Here is a 22,113-nt window from a genome sequence, read left to right as displayed (position 1 = left end):
AGACCCTGTTTCAGCTTCTCAACATTCATGAACACATACAGTCTTCTGGACAGCCCCATGCAGTAAATGCTATTATGGCCCCATTTTACAGACAAGGAAGTCATAGCATGGGAAGGTAAGATGGCTCCCTGGTGAATGAATGGCTATCAGGATTTATCCAGGTAGTCTGAACCCTCAGCCACAGCTGTTGACTTTTAACTCTGCAGCTTTGTATCTGAGTAATGGGACTGAGGAAACTAAACTGAGACAAGGTGGTAGATTGCTGGCCTCAGGGCCTGCAGCATGGAGCATGCTCAGAGAAGGGACTTGCATGGTATTGTTGCTATTCTTCTGTCCTATCCCAAGGCAGTACTTTGTAGTTCATAGAAATGTTTGAAAGGTCAACAGCCATGCCCTACCTTGCCAGCCACTAAATGGACAGAGCAGATGGCCAGGATGCAGTAGGGCCTGACCTGTCCCTGAGGGTCCCCCAGTGAATGAAAGACTGTAACCTTGAGCTTGTTGGGGGGCGGTCTCCAATCCTGCACCAGCTGTGTGATCGCCATAGAGCTTCCAAGCAGATGATGGCAGTCAGATGGGCTAATGAGGCCAAGGTTATGGCCTGGGTTAGCAGGCCACTGCACTACAGCCATGAGCACAGCCCACTGTCTGTCTCATTCAGGTTTGATCCTGCTTCTGAGGGAGGAGGGCAGATGGTAGAGGGAGCTTCACTACATGGTATAAGGGAAAGACATTGAGTGTTGGCTCTGTGACTTTGTAAAAGCTGTTCTGAGTCTCAATTTCCTGATCTGTAAATTGGGAGGATAAGATTTACGCATTGGTTATCTACTGCTGTGTAACAAATCACCTCAAGGTATTAGTGGCTTTAAGCAGTATGCATCATTTAACTCAGAGTTCTAAGAACTGGCTTGGCTGTGTGTTTGCTCTGTATCTGGTCAGCTGGCAGGCTGGCTCATGTCTAGGATGGCTTCCCTTACATGTCTAGCAATGAACAGCTGCTGGCTGAGGTGACAGGATACAACTGGGCCATTGGATTTTCATCATCCCACTGCTTAGCCTGGGCTTCTTCCTTTGGTGGCTGGGTTTAAGTGCAGCCCATAGTTGAAGCTTGAGCATGTCTCATTTGCTGATGCCCCCACTGGACACAGCATGTCACACAGCAAAGGCCAGAGGCAGGGCAGAAAGCAACACAGCAGAGTAGGGCTACGTGGAAGAGAAGAACTTGTGGCTGTTCTTACAATCCACTACAGTAGCAGAGAGGTCGGGAAGAACAAATTACAGGATTCTAAGGGGAAATAAAAACAACAGCCAGAGTTGAGGGTGTAGCTCAGTGGTGCAGCACGTGCCTGGTATGCATGAGACCCTGATTCAATCCCCAGTAAAACACACACACATGCACGCACACACACACACACACACACACTCCATAATAATATAAAAAAAAAAGCAAACATTGGACTTGAGAGACAGCTCAAGAGTTAAAAGAAGTGCATACTATTTTTGCAGAGGACCCAAATTCAGCTCTCAACATCCATGTTGAGCAGCTACAACGCCTGTAACTCCAGCCCCAGGGGATCCAACTCCTCTGGGCTCTGAGAGCATCTGCACTCACGTGCATATACCTATATATAGGCACGTGCGCGCGTACACACACACACACACACACACACACACACACACACACACACACACAATTTTAAAAACAGCAAACATTTTGGTATATAATAGAGGTTCAAACTTGCTACATGAACAAACGTGACCTGATACAGAGAGACTGAATGATGGTCACACAGCTTAATTGTGGGAGAGATGGAATGTTGAACCCAGAGTGGTTCACGGCTCTCATGGAATTTAGTTCAGCTGCTTCCCAGTCCATGAAATGTAATTCCAGGATGAACAGGGATCAGTTAAAACGTCTGCCTGGGTTGCAAACCCAGGTTCTCCTCTTCTACCAGGAAAGCATGGCATCATTTGAAAGGAGCCAGCTGACTATTCTGCTTGTCATCTATATTTTGGGCTTGGATACAGTAGAGCGTGACACTAGTGGAAAGCAGAGAGTATTTGTCTGACTGAAAGCTACTCCCACCTCCTCTTGTAGGAATTTATACGTGCCAGTAGACATGGCGGAACAGCTGTGCTGGCTCCCACATTGCAAGTTGCTCCTTCCTGCTAAGAATGCTGTTGGCCACAAGAGTGTCTGTTTCCCAGTGTGCTCCTCTGCAGCTTTCCTGGGGAAAAGCCATTTTTCTCGCCTTTCACAAAAGGAGGTGACACTTCACTTGGGTAGAGAATAGATGATCTCAAATCTAAAGCTTCTGGTGGCAAAGCAGCCAAGGACAGGGGCCAAGAGCAATCCCCGCCCAGGAAGAGGGAGACATTTCAAACCACCTCTCCATAAAGGCCCAAGCCCCTGTGATCTCCTTGATGCTCAGGGAGCCTCAGTTCTGGAAGCTTGCTGCCCCTGAGGGAGCCTGTAGTCTTTAGCTGAGTAGCAGGGACCACAGAGCTTGGTTACTGGTTTCTCCCCTTTTATTTGTACTGAAAACTTCTATTTTTTCCACAACAATAACTCGGCAATTTGGGCATTGGGGAAGGGGGAATTCAGGCTCTAAAGTCAGAAATATGATTCTTTTACTTTTTTTGAGACAGGTTCTCATTATGTAGTTCTAGCTGACCTGGAACTTGCTATGTAGATCAGGTTGGCCTTGAACTCACAGAGATCCGCCTGCCTCTGCCTTCCAGGTGCTGGGATTCAAGGCATGCAATACCACAACCAATGATTTATTTTATTATTTTAGACAAGATCTTCCTATGTAGCCTAGTCTGGCCTTGAATTTGCAATACTCCTGCTTAAGCCTCCCAAGTGCTGGGATTACAAACTTCTGCTATGTGACTTAAAAAAAATTTTTTTTAATTGAATTTTTGTGTATTTCATACAGAAAATCATCTTTCTACCCTCTTCCCCTTTGGCACCTCCCATAGCCCCGCCGCCCCCCGAGTTCATACATTCTGTCATTTGTGTTAAGGCCTATCATGTAAAGTTAGTGTCCCCAGATGCCCCTCAATGCGAGTTCATCCACTGGGGTTTAGTCAGTCTGTCTAGAGTCCCTCCCTTTAAGAAGATCAGCTCTTCATTACTCAGCAGTAATCAGCTGCCAATAATTCTTCAACTAAGATTGGAGCCCTGCAGTTCATTTCCACAGCTCTGTTCTGGGTTTTTGTCTGCCTAAGTTTGCGCGGGTCTTGTGCATGCTGACACCGTTGCTGTAGGTTTGTATGAGAAGGGTCCCTGGCACCTGTAGAACTATTTCCATATGGTCATGCACCTCCTCCTTGGCTCTTACAATCTTTCCACCCCCTCTTCCACAGTGGTCCCTGAGCCCTGGGTGAGTGGATTTTAATATGGAAGTCCTGTCCAAGGACCCATGTTCTGCAAAGTCTTATTCTCTGTGTTTTGATCATTTGTGACCTTTTGTGTTCCTGGCCCTCTGTTGCATGAGGGAGCTTCATTGATGAGAGCTGAAAGATGCATTAGTGTTCTCTTCATCCCTTGTTCTATGTTCCATGAGCCTTAGGTGTAGAGGTTGCATCCTAGATGTGCCACTTAGGCTTGGGAAATTCACAATCTGTGACTTTTTAAAACTTTTCTTTTATTTATTAAGCCTCTTAACCCAGTAAGACTCAGTGAGGCACTGTATATCTGAGTAATCAGGGTTTCTCAACATTTGTGGCCTAGCACTTCTCTGTGGGGCTGTCCCATGCCTTATAAATTGTTTAGCAGTGCCCCTAGTTCTGTCCATCAGAGGCCAGGAGCACCATTCTGCCTGTGGCAACCAAAACTGCCTCTAAACACCATTGAATGCCCTTTGGGAAAAGGTGGGAACAAGATGCCTGGCATTGAGAGCTACTCCCGTGAGCCTTTGCTGTGCTGATTAGCCCAGGGTATCTGATTTGTGAGGTGGAAGCTGGCCGGGTTGGGCTGGGCTTTGGCTGCTCCAGCAGATGCCTTTTCACAAAGCAGCAGATGGAAGGTTTATCACCTCCATAATGAGACTCTCATGGTAAGTGAGCAATGTGGGTCGAGATTCACATTTAAGTTTTGGAAAATCTGCAGTAGTGCATTCTCTGGAAATCCTTCCAGCTGGTATTCTGTTGAGGACTGTCAAAGGTGACATTGGGCTTATCAACCTTGAATTGATGGAATACTTTCCCTGTCTGAATGCCAGACCACTGAATGTACTTTGCAGGAAAATGAGAAAGTACAGAAACAGGAAGTACGAACAGGAAACTTACCCATTGTCATGGTTAATCTTGTGTGCCCACTTGATTGGGCCACTAGATGTCCAGATAGCTGATTCAAAATGGTTTTTGGGTGTGCCCAAGAGTCTGGGAGGGTGTTTCCAGAAGCGACAGCAGCTTCAAGTTGGCCTGGAACTCATGATCCTCCTGCTTCTATCTCCCTCTTGAGTTCTGGGTGACAGTGTGTTGGGTGGCAGGTGTGTGCCATGTCCAGCAAAAGATGAGTATGTGACTCAGTGGACTGGGCAGAGCAGACGGTCCTCCCAATGCCGGTGGGTATCACCTGAACCATAAGGCTGAGGAAGGTAGGATTTGTTCTCTCTCTGCCTGCTTTTTGTTTGTTTGTTGTTTTTGAGACAAGAGCTCTTGTAACCCAGGTTGGCTATGTAAACTTGCTATATAGCCAAAGCTCTGCTTGAACTCCTGATCCTCTGGCCTCCAACTCCTATTACAGGTTTGGGCCACCACACTAGGCTTCTCTCTGCTTGTCTGAGCCAAAGTCTCAGTTTTCTCCTACCCTGGAAGCTCCTGGTCTCAGGCCTTATCACTTGAATCTACTCCATTTGCTCTCTGGCTCTCAAGAAGGAACTATACTACTGGCCTTTCTGAGTCTCTAAGAAGGTAAATGGCAGATGTGTGGCTTGTCAGTCTCCAAAATCAAACTATAAAAATATCTATCATCTACCTACCTACCTACCTACCTACCTATAAAAACCTATCATGTTTATCATCTATCATATCCATATATCTACCTATCATTTACGTATCTCATCCATCATCTATCTATCCATCTATCATCTATCTATCTATCTATCATCTATCTATCTATCTATCATCTAATCTATCATCTATCAATTATCTATCATCTATATCTATCATTTATCTATCAATCATCTATCTATCATTGGTCTATCTTATTCATTTTGTTTCTTTGTGGAACCCTGGATAATAGGCCCATATGTCTAGCTCTATCGCTCAGATATAATTCCCAGTATTCTGTGTTTTTGTAAAAATGAGATGCACGGTTTTTTTTTTGTCTTTTTGAGACAGGGTCTCCCTGTAGCCCCAGCTGTCCTGGAACTCACTATGTAGACCAGGCTGGCCTTGAACTCACAGAGATCCTCCTGCCTCTGCCTCCCGAGTGCTGGGATTAAAGGCATGTGCCACCACACCTAGCCCAGATGCACTCTTTTAAAAAATATTTTATTATTTTTATTTTATGTGTGCGTATTGCCTGCATATATGTAAGTGCACCCGTGTCATGCAATGCCCACAGAGGTCAGAAGAGGGCATCGAATCCCCTGGAACTGGAGCTACGGACAGTTGTTAGCTGCCATGTGGGTGCTGGGATTTGAACCCAGGTCTTCTCCAAGAATATTCAGTGTTCTTAATCACTGAGCCATCTCTCCAGCCCCAAGATGCACTCTTTTCTGACCCATCCTTTTAATCTATTGGCACATCTGGAAGATCTTTATACACCATTAAATAACAAATATTTCTCCACAAAATCTGTTTTGATTTTCCTGCTTAAGAAACTTCTATGACTTCTGGTAGCCTGGGAATAGCCTCCTTCATAAAGACAGGAGGCTGAGACTGTATTCCATGTTCCTATTGGGCCTCAGCTATTTCCAGGAGTTATGGACACATGAAGACCAGAGACATTGACTTCATGAAGCGATGAGCAGAAGTTGGGTACTGGAGGCCATTTTTGCCTCCAGGATGAGGTACAGATGTTCTTACCTATTCCTCATACCCTCCCACATGCAGCCTCAGCCTGTTTCTCTGATTGAGACTCTTGTTGAGAACACTGGAATGTGTTTACCCGTCTTCTCTTTTTGCATTACAAGGATGTTTCCATGGCTAACCATACTTTGATAAATGTCTTCATACATACACAGTAGAGCCTCACTATTTATGAGCTCCACATATGTGAACTCACATGCTAAGGTTCATGTGCTGGGAGTTTGGATTCTGGCATGACTGTGCTGGGACTTGATGTAAACTTAAAGTGGGGGTGGTATCTAGAGCCAAGTAATTAGTCATGGGAGCATTGCCTTTGGAGGGATTAATACTAGTGTCTGAGTGAATTAGTTCTCATGAGAGCGAGTTAGAATGCTATATCTAGTGAAAATATTCTTCATTAATAGAGAGCAACTGAAGCAGTTTCAGATGAAGGAAAACAAGAATATGTAACCAGCAGACATCTGAAAGAATAGCTGAAAACATAAAGGAAATAACATAGATGGAACGCTGGACCCTTAAGGGGAAAGAACATGATGATAAAGTCCACAGAGAAGGGGCTGGTGACATGGTTCAGTAGGTAAAGGTGCTTGCTGCCCAGCCTGATGATCTGAGTCTGATTATGGGAATCCATAATGTGGAAGGAGAGAACCAACTCCTGCAAGTCATCCTCTGACTTCTACACTTGCACACGGGACATGTTCCCCCATAATAATAATAATGAAAAAAAATGATCTCAAGTAAGGTGTGGGGGTACTGACCTGGAATCCCTGACTACTCAAAGGCCTGAGGCAGAAATTCAAGGACAGCTTAGGCGGTGCAGTATGATCTTGTTTCTCTTTTCTTTTCTTTTCTTTTTTCTTTTCTTTTCTTTTCCTTCTTTTCTTCTTTCTTTCTCTCTTTTTCTTTCTTATTTATTATTGTTTGTGCACGTGTGCACCTGTGTGTGCAGATGTGCCCAGAGGTCAGAAGACACCCTCAGGTGTCATTCCTCAGGAGCCACCCATCTTTGTTTTTTCAACAGTGTCTTTCACTGGCCTAAAACTCTGCAGGTAGGCTAGGCTAGCTGGCCAGCAAGCCCCAGGGATCTGCCTGACTCTGCTTCCCCAGTGCTGGGATTTTAAGATTACATTACCAAATTGGCTTTTTAAAAAATAATGTTTTATTTATTATTTTTATTTTATGTGAATGAGTGTATTATCTGCATGTATATAAGTGCACTTGTGTCATTCAATGGCCTTGGAGATCAGAAGAAGGTGTTGGATCCCCTGAAACTGGAGTTACAGATGGTTGTTAACTGCTGTGTGGAGGCCAGTACTCATAACCGTCTCTCCAGCCCCCAGCATTTGTTTTTTACATTGATTCTGGGACTGGAACTACAGTCCTTGAGCTTACAAGGTAAGTTCTTTATTGATTGAGCTAGTTCCTCTGCCAGGGGCCCTGTTTCTTTTTTTTCCTTTTTTTTTTTTTCATGAAGGAAGAGCATGAATATAGTAATACAGTTCCTTAATACAACAAATTATGCAGTAAAGTTTTGTGTATTTAGGGAAATCATAGGACTCAGCACATCTGGTGTGCAGTGGGTACGCCTCACCTGGGGTAGTCACCTTCTTGATCGGGGTATCTCCCCTGCCCTGTTAAGTATGGATCTTTCTCTCTCTCTTTCTTTCTTTCTTTCTTTCTTTCTTTCTTTCTTTCTTTCTTTCTTTCTTTCTTTCTTTCTTTCTTTCTTTCTTTCTTTTGAGATCCTTTTGAGGATCTTATTAGAACGCACAGACATCCACTTACCTCTGCTTTCTCCCAAGAGCTAGAATTAAAGAGGAAGATTTCAACACCGTTCTCTCAAAAACTGATAGAGCAATGGGATAGAAAATCAGCAAGGGCACAGAGGGACTCGACCACACCATCAACCAACTATCAACAAACAAAACCATCAACCAACAAAACAATTTAAAATTTTAATTAGTTAATTAGAGATAAGACTTTGATATGCCCCCCCTCCCCTGACAGTCTCCAAACTACAGTCCTGCACACTCAGCCTCTAGGTGCTGGAGCTGTCTGTGCACACTACTGCACCTGCCTTCAACCAAGAGAATCTGACTGATGTTTATAGACCATTCTATGGAACAAAGTAGAATACACGGCCGGGCGTGGTGGCGCACGTCTTTAATCCCAGCACTTGGGAAGCAGAGGCAGATGGATCTTTGTGAGTTCAAGGCCAGCCTGGTTCAAAAAAGGAGAGTTCAAAAAAAAAAAAAAAGTAGAATACTCTTTATTTTCAAGTGTCCATACACCAAGATACATTACACAATGGGCCATAAAACAAGTTTTAACAAATTCCACAGAGTTAAAATCATACAGATATCCCTGGTCACAATGAAATCAAATTAAAACTCAGTATCAGAGTGTTAACAGGATAATCTTTAAACACTTGGAAATTAAACTATAAAAATAATTATGTTATCCATAGATCAAGGTGAAATCTCAAAGGAAATACATTAAACTAGAGTTGAGGAGATGGCTCAGTGAGTAAGAGTCCTCGCTGTGCAAGCATGAAGACCCACGTGTAAGACTCCAGCACTCATGGAAAAAGCTGGGCATGGCTGCATGAGCCTATAATCTCCACATTGTGGAGTGGAGCGAGGCAGCTTCTGAGCTCTCACTGGCCAACCAGCCTGGCCAAAAAAGTGAGTTTCTATTCAGTGAAAAACTCTGTCTCAAGGCATTAAGGCAGATATTAATAGAGGAAGAAAACCTATTACCTGATCTGGCCTCTGCATGCACACACTCATGTGCATGCTCCATACACACAAACACACATATACCACATAACACACATAACATACCAGATAACATTAAATTGAACTAAAATGACAGCCAAATACCTAAAAAAGCTGGAGCATGCAATTAAAGTGCTGAGAGGAATGAGATCACATAGGACTAAATACTTATATTATAAATACTTACATCTAAATTCTTAGGTCTCACTGGATCTAAGCTCCTACTTAAGAATATGGACTAAGGGGCTGGAGAGATGGTTCAGTGGTTAAGAGCATTGGTTGTTCTTGCAGAGGATCTGGGTTTGGCTTCCTACGCCTACATGACCTACATGGCAGCTAACAACTGTCTGTAATTCCAGTTCCAGGGGATCTGATGCCCTCCTCTGACCTCCATGGGCATTACATGACACAGACGCACTTACATACATGCAGGTCATACACTAATACACATAAAATAAAAATAAATGAAAAATAGTTATAAAGACAAATATAGAAAAATAAGAGAAAAATAAACCTATAGCAGTGGTAGAACACTCATCCAGCATGCACAAGGCTCTAGGTTCAATATCCACTGTCTCAATAAAATAGTCAAAGCAAAAGGAATGAAGGAGACAATAAAGACAAAAGCACAAATTAATGAAACTGGGCTGGAGCAATGGCTCAGTGGTTAAGAGCACTAGCTGCTCTTGCAGAGGACCCAGGTTTGATTCCCAGCACCCGCATGGCAGCTACAAACCGTCTTTAACTCCAGTTCCAGAGGGAATCCGATGCCCTCTTTTGTCCTCTGCGGCATTGCACAGCATGGGTGCACTCACATACATGCAGGCAATACACTCATACACATAAAATTTTTAAAATTAAAAAAAGAGTACTAGCTGCTCTTGCAGAGGACCTAGGTTCAAATCTTAGCACCCACATGGCAGTTAATCATTCATGACTCCAGTTCCAGGGGATCCAATGCCCTCTTCTGTCCTCTGTGGGCACTGCACAACACAGGTGCACTTACATACATGTAGGCATAGCACTCATACACATAAAATTAAAATAAATAAATAAAATTTAAAAGCAAATTAATGAAATTGATGACAGAACAACAATTGAGGAAAGCAGTGAAACAAAGGGGTTTGTGGAGAAGGTCAGTGAACTGGTAAACCTCTCTTCAAGACACATCAAGAAAGAAAAGGAAGACATAAAGGTCTAATATCAAGAAGGAAAGAGGGGCATCACTACAGATCCCAAAGGCATAAAAAGATGATAGGGGAAATCCTACAAACAACTATAAACACATAAATTAGGTCTCAGGTGAAATGGACAACATCTAGTACAACTCACCCAATATGGAACACATCATTTTAATAGCTGTCCAGCCATTAAGGAAGTTGAACATGCAATTTCATGGCTCCTGGAAAGATATTATTAGGTCTGGGTAGTTTCAGTGGAGAATCTACTAAACAGGAATGAAGCTCTGTGTTAGAGTGCTTGCTTAGCCTGTTAAAGACCCTGGATACTGAAAAAAAAAAAAGGATACCATTTATATAATTTCTTCTAGAAAATAGAACAGGAGGAAATGTAGCCTACCTGATTTCATTATTCTAGCGTCAACCTTGATATTAAATTAGTCAGACATTGGAGCTGGAGCGATGGATTAGCAGCTAAGAGCACTTGCTAGCTCTTGAAAAAGTCCCAAGTTCAGGTCCCAGCACCCACATGGTGCAACAGAACCTCCTGTAACTCCGGTTCCAGGGGAATCTGACGCCCTTCTCTGGCCTCCTCACATACCGCAAGAATGTAGTACATACAGACAGGTTGGCACACATACATGCACATAACTTTAAAATATTTTTTGCTGCGTGTTATGGTGTACACATTTAACCCCAGCACTCAGGAGGCAGGTGGATCTCTGTGAGTTCAAGGCTAGCCTGGTCTATACAGCAAGTTCTGGGCCAGCCAGAGATACATAGTGAGATCCTGTCTCAAAATTTTTTAAAATTAGTTAGACAAAGAGTACAAAAGGGGGACTACATACCAAAATCCTGATTAACTATAAAATAAAAGTGCTTATCAATAAATTAGCAAGTAGAATTGAGCAATATGTAAAAAGAGTTATACAACTTGATCAAGTCGGTTTATTTTGAGGGTGAAAGCCTGGCTCAGAAGTAAAAAAAAAAAAAAAGACTGTAACTGTCAGGAGGCTGAGAAAGCCTGGGCTGCATAGGAAAAACATCACAACTTCCAGGCCAGCCTGGGCTATGTAGTGAGAGCCTACCTTAAAAAAAAAAAATCAGCCAGCTATGGTGGTACATACCTTAAATCCCAGCACTCAGGAGGCCGAGGCAGGATAATTGATACAAGTTTGAGGTCAGCCTTGTCAGCATAGTGAGCTCCCCACCAACCAAGGCTACACAATGAGATCCCCATTTCAACTCTTCCCACTAAAAATTCTAAAAGTGTATAAACACCTAAATAAGAAAAAAGTCACAGGGTTATTTAATTTAATGAAGAAAAAGTATTTGATGAAATTCAGCACCAGTCACAATACAAACTCTCATAAACAGGAATAAAGGGGAACCTCCTTGACTTGACAAAGAGTAACTATAAAAACAAAACAGAACAAAACTAGCAAAAACCCTGATAGGTGACATTGCACTTAATAATGAAAGACCGAATGATTCTTCTGTATGGTCAGGAACAAGGCAAGGATGTTTATTTTTACTAATTATTGAACAATTGCTAGAGATACTAACAAGTTAAAAAAAGAAAGAAAAGGGAGTCAAAACCAGGCATGGTGGTTTATACCTATAAACTCAGTACTCAGGAGACTGAGGCAGAATGATGGTAAGTTAAAAGTCGGCCTTAGCTATACAGTGAGTTCAAGGCCAGCCTGAGCTACATAGTGAGATCCTATGTCAAAGATCAAACACACACATGTGAGCACAAAAGAGAAAAAGAAAAAAGAAAATGGAATGAGAAACAAGGAGGGAAAAAATTAAAATTGTCTCAACTTGCAGGTTATATTATTGTTTACCCAGAAAATCCCAAGGTACATGCAAAGCATCTTCTAGTACTGATAAATGAGTTTAGTTAAGGCCACAGGATATAAGCTATGCATACAAAAATCAATCACATTTTAATATGCTAACAAACTCACAGGCACTGAAATTAAAAATACAGTGCCAATTACAATTGCTCAAAAAATTACTTATTTGTAAAATGTAGCAAAACATGCACAGGAATCATACTGAAAACTGCTAAATACAATGAAAGAAATCAAAGACTTAAACACATACAGAAACCTACTATGGCCACAGACTGGAAGGCAGTAGATAAAGTTCTGTTTCTTCCCACATTGGTATAATAATTCTGTTTTACTAAGATGCTAAATATTGGGCTGGAGAGATGGCTCAGCAGTTAAGAACACTGGTTGTTCTTGCAGAAGACCCAGGTTCGAATCCCACCACCACATGGCAGCTGACAACTGTCCGTAACTCCAGTTCCAGGAAATCCAACATCCTCTTATGTCCTCCTTGGGCATTGCAAGACATGGGTGCACTTACATACATGCAGGCAATACATTCATACACATAAAATAAAAATAGTAAATAAAATGTTTATTAAAATGCTAAATATACAACTACCACACAACCAGCAATTGCACTCTTGGGTATATTTCATAAAGAAATGAAGATGCTTATGTTCACAAAATCCTGTATGTGAATGCTTATAATGCTTATAACATTCTCCTGTGGAACACTACTCAGTGATGATAAAGAACGCATTGTTCACACATGCAACGACCTGCATGTACATCCAGGGGATTTATCCTGAGTAAAAAAGACCAATACTTATAAGTTATGCACTATATAATTCCATTTCTAGAATATTTTTGGAAGGACAAAATTGTAGAAATGTAGAACAGATGAGTGGTGGCCAGTGGTTAAAGGAGTAGGACGTAGGATGAAAGTAGGTGTAGTTAAATGTTACAGAAGAGATCCTTGTGAGGATGGACACATGTTGTGTCTTTGTAACAATTTCTATTTATTTACTTTTATTTGCATGCAGGTATGTATGTAAGTGCACAATGTGCCCACAATGCTTGTGAGGCCGAAAGAGGGCATCTGACCCCCTGGAACTGGAGTTATGGACAGTAGTTAGCTGCAAGAGTAGCTGCAGGTCCTCTGCAAGAGTAGCCAGTGCTCTTAACCTCTGAACTATCTCTCCAGTTCAGATATTTTGTATCTTGACTACCTCAATGCCAGCACCAGCCTTGTGATACTGTATTACAGTTTCACAAGACTCTTACCTTTGGGGAAACCAGGTAAAGGTGACATGTGATCTCTTTGTAGTCCTTCTTACATTTATAAGTGATTCTATAGCCAGGCATGGTGGTGCATACCTTTAATCCTAGCACTTGGAAGGCAGAGGCAGGTAGATCTCTGAGTTCAAGGCCAACCTGGTCTACATAGTGAGTACCAGGACAGCTGGGGCTACAGGGAGACCCTAAATCTTTCAAATTAAAAAAAAATTAATGAAAAAAGTTATCTAGGACTGAGGGAGGATATAGCTCAGGGATAGAACGCATAGTTAGTATGGGGCTCAATCCCCAACATGGGGAAAAGGAAAGAAAAGCATCCTGCGTGTAGTTCAGTCAGTCAATTACTCAGTACTTTTCCTGCTCTCATTTTGCAGAATGAAATATTCAAAGCAGAGAGAATCAGGATTTATCAAGGCAGGGTGAATTTTAATATTCTTCAAGCTTTTTCATCTTCTATCAGTCAATTAGAGAACTTGCCCACTGAGATGACTCTAGTCTCTCATCTCTTTAATATTATTATTATTTATTAATGCTTTCATGGACTAATTCATCAGCTTCTAGTTGCCCTGGCAACCTAAGACTCATGTCCCCATTTGGTACAGAAAAGCGATTTGCTAAGCAGTCTCTGGATGCAGAGACTTGCTTCATACATGTGTTGGCTCCTGCCTATGTGGGGGTTGGAATCACTCCTATCTTTTCTGATCATTAAGCTCCTCTCTATCTAGCATCTGCCACTTCAGGAACCACCAGCTTTTGAGAGCAGGGAAACTCTCTTTAATACAACATCCTACCAGACCTGAATCCCTTCATGTAGCGCCAGCTCGGACAGACTGAAGGTTTCTTCCAGGCCCACAGAGGGGTTGCTATAGACTGAATAGTGAGGTGGTGGAGTTCTCTCTTAGCAAAGGCTTATGCAGTTTTCCTGCTGTTCCTGGGAGGAGCAGCTAGCTGGCCACATGTGGGGCAGATGTGGAGGGAGGTGATGAGGTGGCACTGCTTCTGGCTCTGGATGCTTCCTATGCAAGTTTCCTCCTCCGACTCAGGGATAAAACCAGGAACTGAAACAGGCAGCAGGGAGGAAAGTCCTTGAGACTTCTTTACCTCAGCAGATTCCAAGGGTGTATCTGAGGGAGGGAGGTGTCCTTGGAAACCTAATTTCATCATTTAAAGAACTAGGAAAGGGCTAGGGGGATAGATCAAGAGGTAAAATGCTTGGGCATGTGGACCGAGTTTCAATCCACAATACCTGCCTAAAAAGCTAGGGGTGGTGAGGTATACCTGGAGCCCCAATGCTAGTGATATGGCAACAAGTAGATTCTCCAGAGCTAAATTGCCAGCCAGTCCAGCCAAAACCTGTTGAGCTCCAAGTTCACTGTTGAGCCTCAAAAAATAAGGTGGAGAGTGACAGAGGAAGACACAGTGCTGTCCTTAGGGCCTTCACACACACACACACACACACACACACACACACACACACACACACCTGTGCACATAGAGACACACCAGACAAGGGGTAGGGAAGGAGAAGGAGAAAGGGGAGGAGGAAGGAGAGAGAGAGGGAGAGAGCTGAGACCCAGGGTTAGCTCCACAGTGCCTCAAACAAAGAGAAAAAGAATGTTCAAACTCTTAAATCTTCCAAATCACTTCCTGAAGTAAGCATTTCAGGATCTTTATTATACAGAGGAGAAAAAAAGGGGCTCAGAGATGAAGGGAGTGGGGTTGGGGAGTTGACTCAGTAGGTAAGAGCACTTGCTGTGCATGTATTAGGATGGAGATGGCTGGCCTTCCCTGTATCCCCAGTGCTGTAGGGTATGGACAGAAGAAGATCTCTGGGACTTGCTCAAGGCTGCCAGCCTAATTCCAGGTTCAGTGAGAGATCCTATCTCAGGGGAAGAAGACAGAGAGTGATAGAGAAGGACATCAAATATCCTCATGTGACTTCTGCATGCTCAACTGCACACACAGGTGCACATACACCACAAACACATACAGCAGCAATAACAACAACAAAGAGATGAAGGGAAGTGACTTGTCTAATGTCTGTTACACAATGACCAAGTTCAGTCTGAATTTAAACCTGTCTGTCAAAATCCAAAGTCCAGGGTTTTTCTGTTCTGCCCTGCTGCCACGGAGGCAGTTTGATGTAATGACTAACTAGCTAAGAGTGCAATTAGACGGATGTGGATTCTACCTGGTCCATGCTGGGTGACCTTGAGCAACTTAGCTTTTCTGAGTCTTTTTTTCTTTACCTTTATAGTTGGAAATTGAGAGTTCTTTATTTTTTAAAAAAAAATTTATCATTTTTATTTTATGTGTATGAGTGTATTGCCTGCATGTATAGGAGTGCACCCATGTCGCGCAATGCTGCGAAGGTCAGAAGAGGGCTTTGGATTCCCCTGGAACTGGAGTTAAGGACAGTTTGTAGCCGCCATGTGGGTGCTGGGAATCGAACCCGGGTTCTCTGCAAGAGCAGCCAGTACTCAACTGCTGAGCCATCTCTCCAGCCCTGAGAGTTCTTTATATGGCCATAGGGTTGTTGAGAGAATTTCTGACAATTCTGTACTGTCAGGTACTCAGTGCCTGCTGCATGCAAATGGGTAAAAGATATCCATTTCCAAAGGCTCAGCCAGTTTACCCAGGTTGTCAGTTTCATTTTAAAGCACCTTTGCCATCTTCATTTCCCCAGCTCCCTCAGACTTGCAACCCATGCCCTTGTTTAATTAAATATAAGGATCACAAGGGCGACTGCTTTATCCTCATTACCATATGCCAGTAACTGCAACTGGCACTTTACCACCTTATCCTAATTAAGTGATGAGAGTGGCAATTCTGGCTGAGTGTGAGTTGCTGAGTCCTTCCTGCTAGCAACAACTGCTTAAGGCAAAACAAAACCCATCCTTCCATACTGTTGAATCACATCAGTGGCAGCAACCTGTGCCATCTGTTTGTCACAAGCCAGGCTCTAAGTGCATGACCAACATGAGCCATGGAACACCTTGGAGACGGACTGTTATTAACCCCATTGCACAGATAAATCAAACATTGGGACTGGAGAGATGGCTCAGCAGTTAAGAGCAGCTGGGTTCAGTTCCCAGCACCCACATGAGGTAGCTCATTATCAGTCACCTCCTTCTGACCTACCCAGGCACTGCACCCACATGGTGTACATAATACACACACACACACACATTAAATAAATACATAAATCTTAAAATATATACATCGAGCTTTAGAGGGGGCCTGGGCCAGGCTGGGCACATGGGGCTGAGAGGATCTGGGCTGATAACGGGATAACCTCACACTCAAGATTAATAAATTGAGACCCAGGGCTGGAGAGATGGCTCAGCAGTTAAGAACACTGGCTTCTCTTGTACAGTCCCATGTTTGGTTCCCAGAACCCACATGGCAGCTAACAACCATCTGTAACTCCAGTTCCATAAGATCTGACACTCCTTTGGCATCTGAGGGCATTGCACTCATGTGGTGCATTTACATACACGCACACCAAACATACACATAAAATAAAAATAAATTAATTTTTTGAAAAAGAAATTGAGAGCTAAAGAAATGGGAGAACTGCCCCTAGGTCACCTTGATAGCGGCCGAGCTAGGACTGGACTTCCGGTACCTGGTCTTTTTGAGGGGCTTTGGCCAGGGAAGAGAAGGGAGGAAGCTCGGAATCTTCACTTCCTCACCTGAGTCCATTACGGGCTCTCTTTGGTAGGGTGTGGGGCTACACGGGAATGGCCCAGACCGAGGGGCCAACCTGTACTGGGAATGTGGTTAGGGACAGTAGGAGGAGGGCTAGAGTCCCCCGTGTCTGCGATGAGAGCTAGCTATGAGAGCCAGACAGAGAGGGCTTAGGAAACCAGAGGAGGGGATTCTAGAATTCGGGGCGGGGCTTGCAGGTGACCTGAGCCTGCAGTGGGCGGGGCCCATGATGCGGCAAATAGAATTATTATGGGTTCCTGGGCGGGACTTCTGGAAATCCGAGCGGGGATTTGTGGCACTGACGAGCTAGATCTAAAGAACTGGGAGGGGAGCAAGGTTTTAGGGAGCTGCGGGGCTGGCTCATGTCTTGGAGGGGCATTAAGCGAGGCGCAGACGAGTTGAAGTTCCATTAGGAGGCTCTGGAGAAACGTGGTCATGCAGAAGGAAGAAGGTCAGGGGGAGGAGCTCTAAGAACCCCCGCTCAGGTTCCAAGGAGCACTGGGCGTGGCTCAGAGGCTCATGTGGGCGTGGCCACACGGCCATTCAAGTGTCTGTAGAACCGGGCGTGGGCTCGGGCACCGCCTTCCTCTGCGTCTCCCTGCAGCGCTCCGCAACACCACAGAGGGCGCTCTAGGGAGCAGTGCCTGGAACGCGCGGTGGGAAGCCCGCAGCCCCCTCCCGGAAGTGGGCGTGGCCCTACGCGGCTCGGCTGCGCTGGTTGGGCGCGGCGCGGCTCAGGGGGCGGGGCCTGCGCGAGGCAGCCTGGGCGGTGGCGGCGGCCCGCGCCCCTCCCCCGCGCGGCGGTCAGTGCCAGGCGGGAGGCAGCAGCGGTTGGAAGCTTCGCCCGGCTTTGCAGCTGGGACTTCGGCGGCGGCGGCGGCGGCGGCAGCGGCGCCTCAGGCACCTGGACCCTGGTGAGCGGCGCGCGGTCGGTGGGGAGGTTCCGGACCTGCGGGTTCCGCGTGTGCCGGCGCCGGCTGACAGGAGAGGGGGTGGGCTGCGGGACGCGCGCGGTGCCTGGGCGCTGCGGCAGGAGGATTGCGATGTGCGGGGAGCCAGGGACCGAAATGGGGCCTGGGGGCCGCGAGGCGGGCCGGGGCTGAGGCGGGCTGGGGGTTCAGGCGCGGCCTGGGGCGGGGTGCGGAGCCGGGGCCGGGCCGCACGCCTCACGTGGGGTCGGGACTTGCTGGGCCCGGCGTGTGGACCGCGAGCGCTGCTGCCCGGCTGGGGTCCGTCTGACTTGGGGTGCACGTCCCTTCTAGATCCTGACGATCTGGGTTGGAGGGCAGGCAGAGCGGGGCGGGGATGAAGCTTGGAGTAATGTGGCTGGAAGAGGAGGAACCCTGCAGGGGTCGGGGGGATCGGGGGCGCGGGACGTGGGTGATGCCGAGGTGTGCTTCCCCGGTACCCGGGAAGCTGGCAAGGGACGCAGGAAAAAGGAGCGCGGTGCAGGTGGGGCTCCACTGCGCGGAGATAGCCAGGATGACATCAGATGTTAGGGTGGGAAAGCAGCTCTCCCGCCTGTTCCCCCCCGCCCCCCATCGGCGCACGCTCTCCAGATCTCCAATTATCTGAATGTGATGGGGGAAGCAGCCGGCTGCGGCGGATAGTCGAGAAGAAAGGGGCTTCCTCTTGGAGGGAGGTGCCAGCCCTGCCGGCCTTTTTTGGGAGTGTTCAAAGGGTTTTACTTGCTGGAAAAGGAAATGTAGGCTTTACTACATCGTGGTTTAGAATCACATCCTATATTTGGCTTAATGTAGGCTGCCCTTGTTTTGTGGTGTCTGAAGAGCTTGCTTTACACGTTGCAAACGTGGGTTTCAGGGCGAGAAGCAAATTTCAAGTTGTTCATCTTTTCCAGGATAGCAAGATGCTAAGCTTTTCTTATAAGGCATTCAAAAAAGAATAGACTACAATGCATGTTTATATGCAGTGGCACATATATTTGCTTCGGAAATAGTTATCCCACAATATTGTACCCTCTTACCACAGCTTTCCTACCTGGGGTTATATTCTAACACAGTATTTACCGGGCTCTTAGTCATTCTATAAAAATGCAAGACATTGTCCTCGTCTGGCAGAACTCTGACACCCAGGCCTGGTAGAATAAGCCAAAACATGATTAAGTACAAGCAGTTGCTTCCTAATGTCTAATGTCTGCTCAGTTGTGAAGGCAGATAGGTGGGCTGCTTTATAGTAATTCCCTTGTACAGTCCCCTTGAAGCTGGAGATGGCGAAACCCTATTTTGGACTTGGTTCTGCACATGTCAGAAGACTAACTTAGGAAATTTGGGGGTGGGGGCATGCCGTGGACGTTTGGTTTGGAGGTGTATTTCATACTTACTTTTGGATAGAAAGCCTGACTGTCAACACTGGATCTGGGAGGTCACATACATAATTCCAGCACTTGGGAGGCAGGTGGATCTCTGTCAGTTCAAGGCCAGCCTGGTCTACATAGTGAGTTCTAGGACAGCTGGGGCTACAGGGAGACCCTGTCTCAAAAAGACCAAAAAAAAAAAGTTAATACTTCTGTCACTTCTGGGATCCACTCACAACTGTGTGGAGAGTCACTCTAATGCTTATATAAGTGCAGTGTTAAGTGATACGTTATTAGTCCTTAGCTCTATCCATGAGAATGTGGAAGATTCAATTCTTTATGGAGGCAGAATATTTATTTAATATTTTGATATGTCATACACTGGTGTTGTAGAAACATACTAATTGAACTATTTGACCTCTTTTGGGCAGAGCAGTACTAAATCTGAGCACTCCTTTCGTATTCAGGGTACAGACTTGTGAGAAAAGCTCTTGGGCCCCATCTTCATTTGATGACTTCCCTGTGTCAGCCTGTCTCTGAGTTACCAAAACATTTCTGGCCAGTGTGTCTTTTTAAACTAAAGATGCCTTCTCTATATTAAAACATGGAATTCTTCATGAATATTTCAATATGACCTAGTACCTAGAATGTTAAGTGATGGAATCTCTCTGGGTTTTGGTTGCCCTAGTTCAGGGTCTTAAAGTTGTGTACTTCTTCCTTAGTGCCTACCTAGAGCTTTGACAGTGCATTATGGAGCTTTGTTTTATAGCAGCTCTATTGAGATATAATTCACAGATCATGCAGTATGACTCATTTAAGGCATAAAATTCACTGGGTTTTAGTATATTCACAGAGTTGCACAGCCATTGACCACCACAGTTAATTTTAGAACATTTTCATCCTTCCAAGGAAGAAACCCTATAGTCATTAGCAGTTTTGTATCACATTCTCCCTCCCCAGTCCTAGCAACCACTAGTCTACCCCTGTATGGATTTGCCTATGTTAAACATGTAAATAAAATTGTTCAATATGTGATCTTTTCTATCTAGCTTCTTTTTTAAAAAAAATTTTATTTATTATTTTTATTTTACCTGTGTGAGTGTATTGCCTGCACATGTGTAAGTGCACCTGTGTCTTGCAATGCCTGCAGAGGTCAGAAGAGGGCGTTGGATCCCCTGAAACTGGAGTTAGGAACAGTTGTTAGCTGCCATGGGTGCTGGGAATCAAACCCAGGTCCTCTGCAAGAGCAGCCAGTGCTCTTAACTGCTGAGCCATCTCTCCAGCCCCATATCTAGCTTCTTTTATTTAGCATATTTTAAGAATAATGTATGCTGTCGTATATATAGTACACCATTTTTCTTTATGGTTGAATTATATTTCATTGTATGGATATACCATATTTCTAAAATCCATTTATTGGTTGATGGGCATTTGGGTGTTTATCTTTTGCGTAATACAAGTAAATCTTTTGTGATCAAGTACAAGTTTGTGTATGAACATATGGTTTCATTTCTCTTGAATATTGACCTGGGAATGAAATTGCTGGGGCATCTAGTAAGCTTATATTTAACTGTTTGGAGGATCTGCTAGACTGTTTTCCAAAGAGGCTGCACAATTTTATATTTTCACCCACAGTGTGTGATGGTTTCAGTTTCTTTGTTTTTCACCAACCCTTGTTAGATTCGCTGACTTTTTGATTCTGTCCTCTCCTAGTGAGTGTATAGTGTATTTTGTGAGTTTCATTTACGTTTTCCTAGTGGCTGGCGATATCAAGCATTGTTTCATGTTTTGTTGCATGCCTTCTTTAGAGAAATTATCTATTAAATGCTTTGCTTATTTTAAGAAATAGATTGTAGGCCGGGTGTGGTGGCACACGCCTGTAATCCCAGCACTCTGGAGGCAGAGGCAGGTGGATCTCTGTGAGTTCAAGGCTAGCCTGGTCTACTTAGTGAGTTCCAGGACAGCTGGGGCTACAGAGAGACCCTGCTTCAAAAAGAGCCACCTCCCCCCCAAATAGACTGTATTGTGTTTTACTTTTAAATGCTATTTAAGAACCCCTTAGTTATGATTTATAATTTTTCCCATTTGTGAGTTACTTTGATTTTTCTTGATTGTATCCATTAGAGCACAAAAATTTAAATTTTAATGCTGTGCAGTTTAAGTAATAGTCTTAAACTTTAGAAATGTCTTACTTAGACCTTAAATCACATCCTCATCTGTCTGCCTGCCTATCTGGATTTCAAAAAATATTTTACTATTTTTATTTTATGTTTTGGTTGTTAGCCTTAGCTTTTAACAGCTGAACTATCCTTCCAGCCCACTCTTTTTATCTTATGTGTATGAATGTATTGACTGCATGTATATAAGTGCATCAGTGTTGTACAGTGCCCTTGGAGGTCAAAAGAGGGCATTGGATCCCTAAGACTGAAGTTACAGATGATTGTTAGCCACCATGTGGGTGCTGGAAATTGAACCCATGTCCTGTGGAAGAGCAATCAGTGCTCTTAACTGCTGAGCCATCTCTCCAGCCTCTGTTTTTTTTTTTTAAGCAGAGCCTCACTCTGTAGCCCAGGCTGGCCTCAAACTCACATCAGTCTTCCTACTTCTTCCTCCTAAGTGCATAAACCACCATGCTAGGCTCTCGTCTTTTAGTTATATAAGTTAAAAGCCAAATGTGAGAGGGTTAGGGAATAGTTTGAATAGTTCACTTTGAGATGAGCTGTAGATCAGAAAGAGTTAACTAGGGACCATGTCACTTGCCTGTTCAAATCTTGTAATGCCCACTCCACCATCCCTTCTCCATGGAATAAAGTTCAAGAGTTTTAAAAAAAAATGTTATTTGATTTATTATTATTATTATTATTATTGTGTGTGTGTGATATTTCCATATGTGAGCATTCGTGTCACAACACACATGTGAGGTCAAAAGACAGCTTCTACATGGGTTCTGGGCCTTC

The 22,113-nt window shown here is 44.3% G+C and overlaps 1 protein-coding gene and 1 non-coding gene across 3 annotated transcripts in view; one reads left to right on the top strand and one right to left on the bottom strand.

The window, feature by feature from the left end:
• Window positions 1-7,512: 7,512 nt before the first annotated feature.
• On the bottom strand, window positions 7,513-7,684 carry LOC115066954. The gene has a single exon (XR_003846394.1). It is a non-coding gene; the product is annotated as a U1 spliceosomal RNA (small nuclear RNA).
• A 9,919-nt stretch (window positions 7,685-17,603) lies between these two features.
• Window positions 17,604-22,113, top strand: part of Coro1c (coronin 1C) — an 89,412-nt gene continuing 84,902 nt past the window's right edge. The window contains exon 1 of one of the 2 annotated variants that reach the window (XM_008848951.3): window positions 17,604-17,756. The gene's annotated coding sequence lies outside the window, so the exon portion shown is untranslated. The remainder of the gene's footprint in view (window positions 17,757-22,113) is intronic. The other variant, XM_008848952.3, reaches the window with a different exon arrangement.

Source organism: Nannospalax galili, unplaced genomic scaffold (assembly GCF_000622305.1).
Source record: "Nannospalax galili isolate Female #2095 unplaced genomic scaffold, S.galili_v1.0 scaffold103, whole genome shotgun sequence".
Lineage (NCBI taxonomy): Eukaryota > Metazoa > Chordata > Mammalia > Rodentia > Spalacidae > Nannospalax > Nannospalax galili.
Note: the sequence above shows the minus strand (reverse complement) of the source record. Positions and strands in the feature narration are given on the sequence as shown.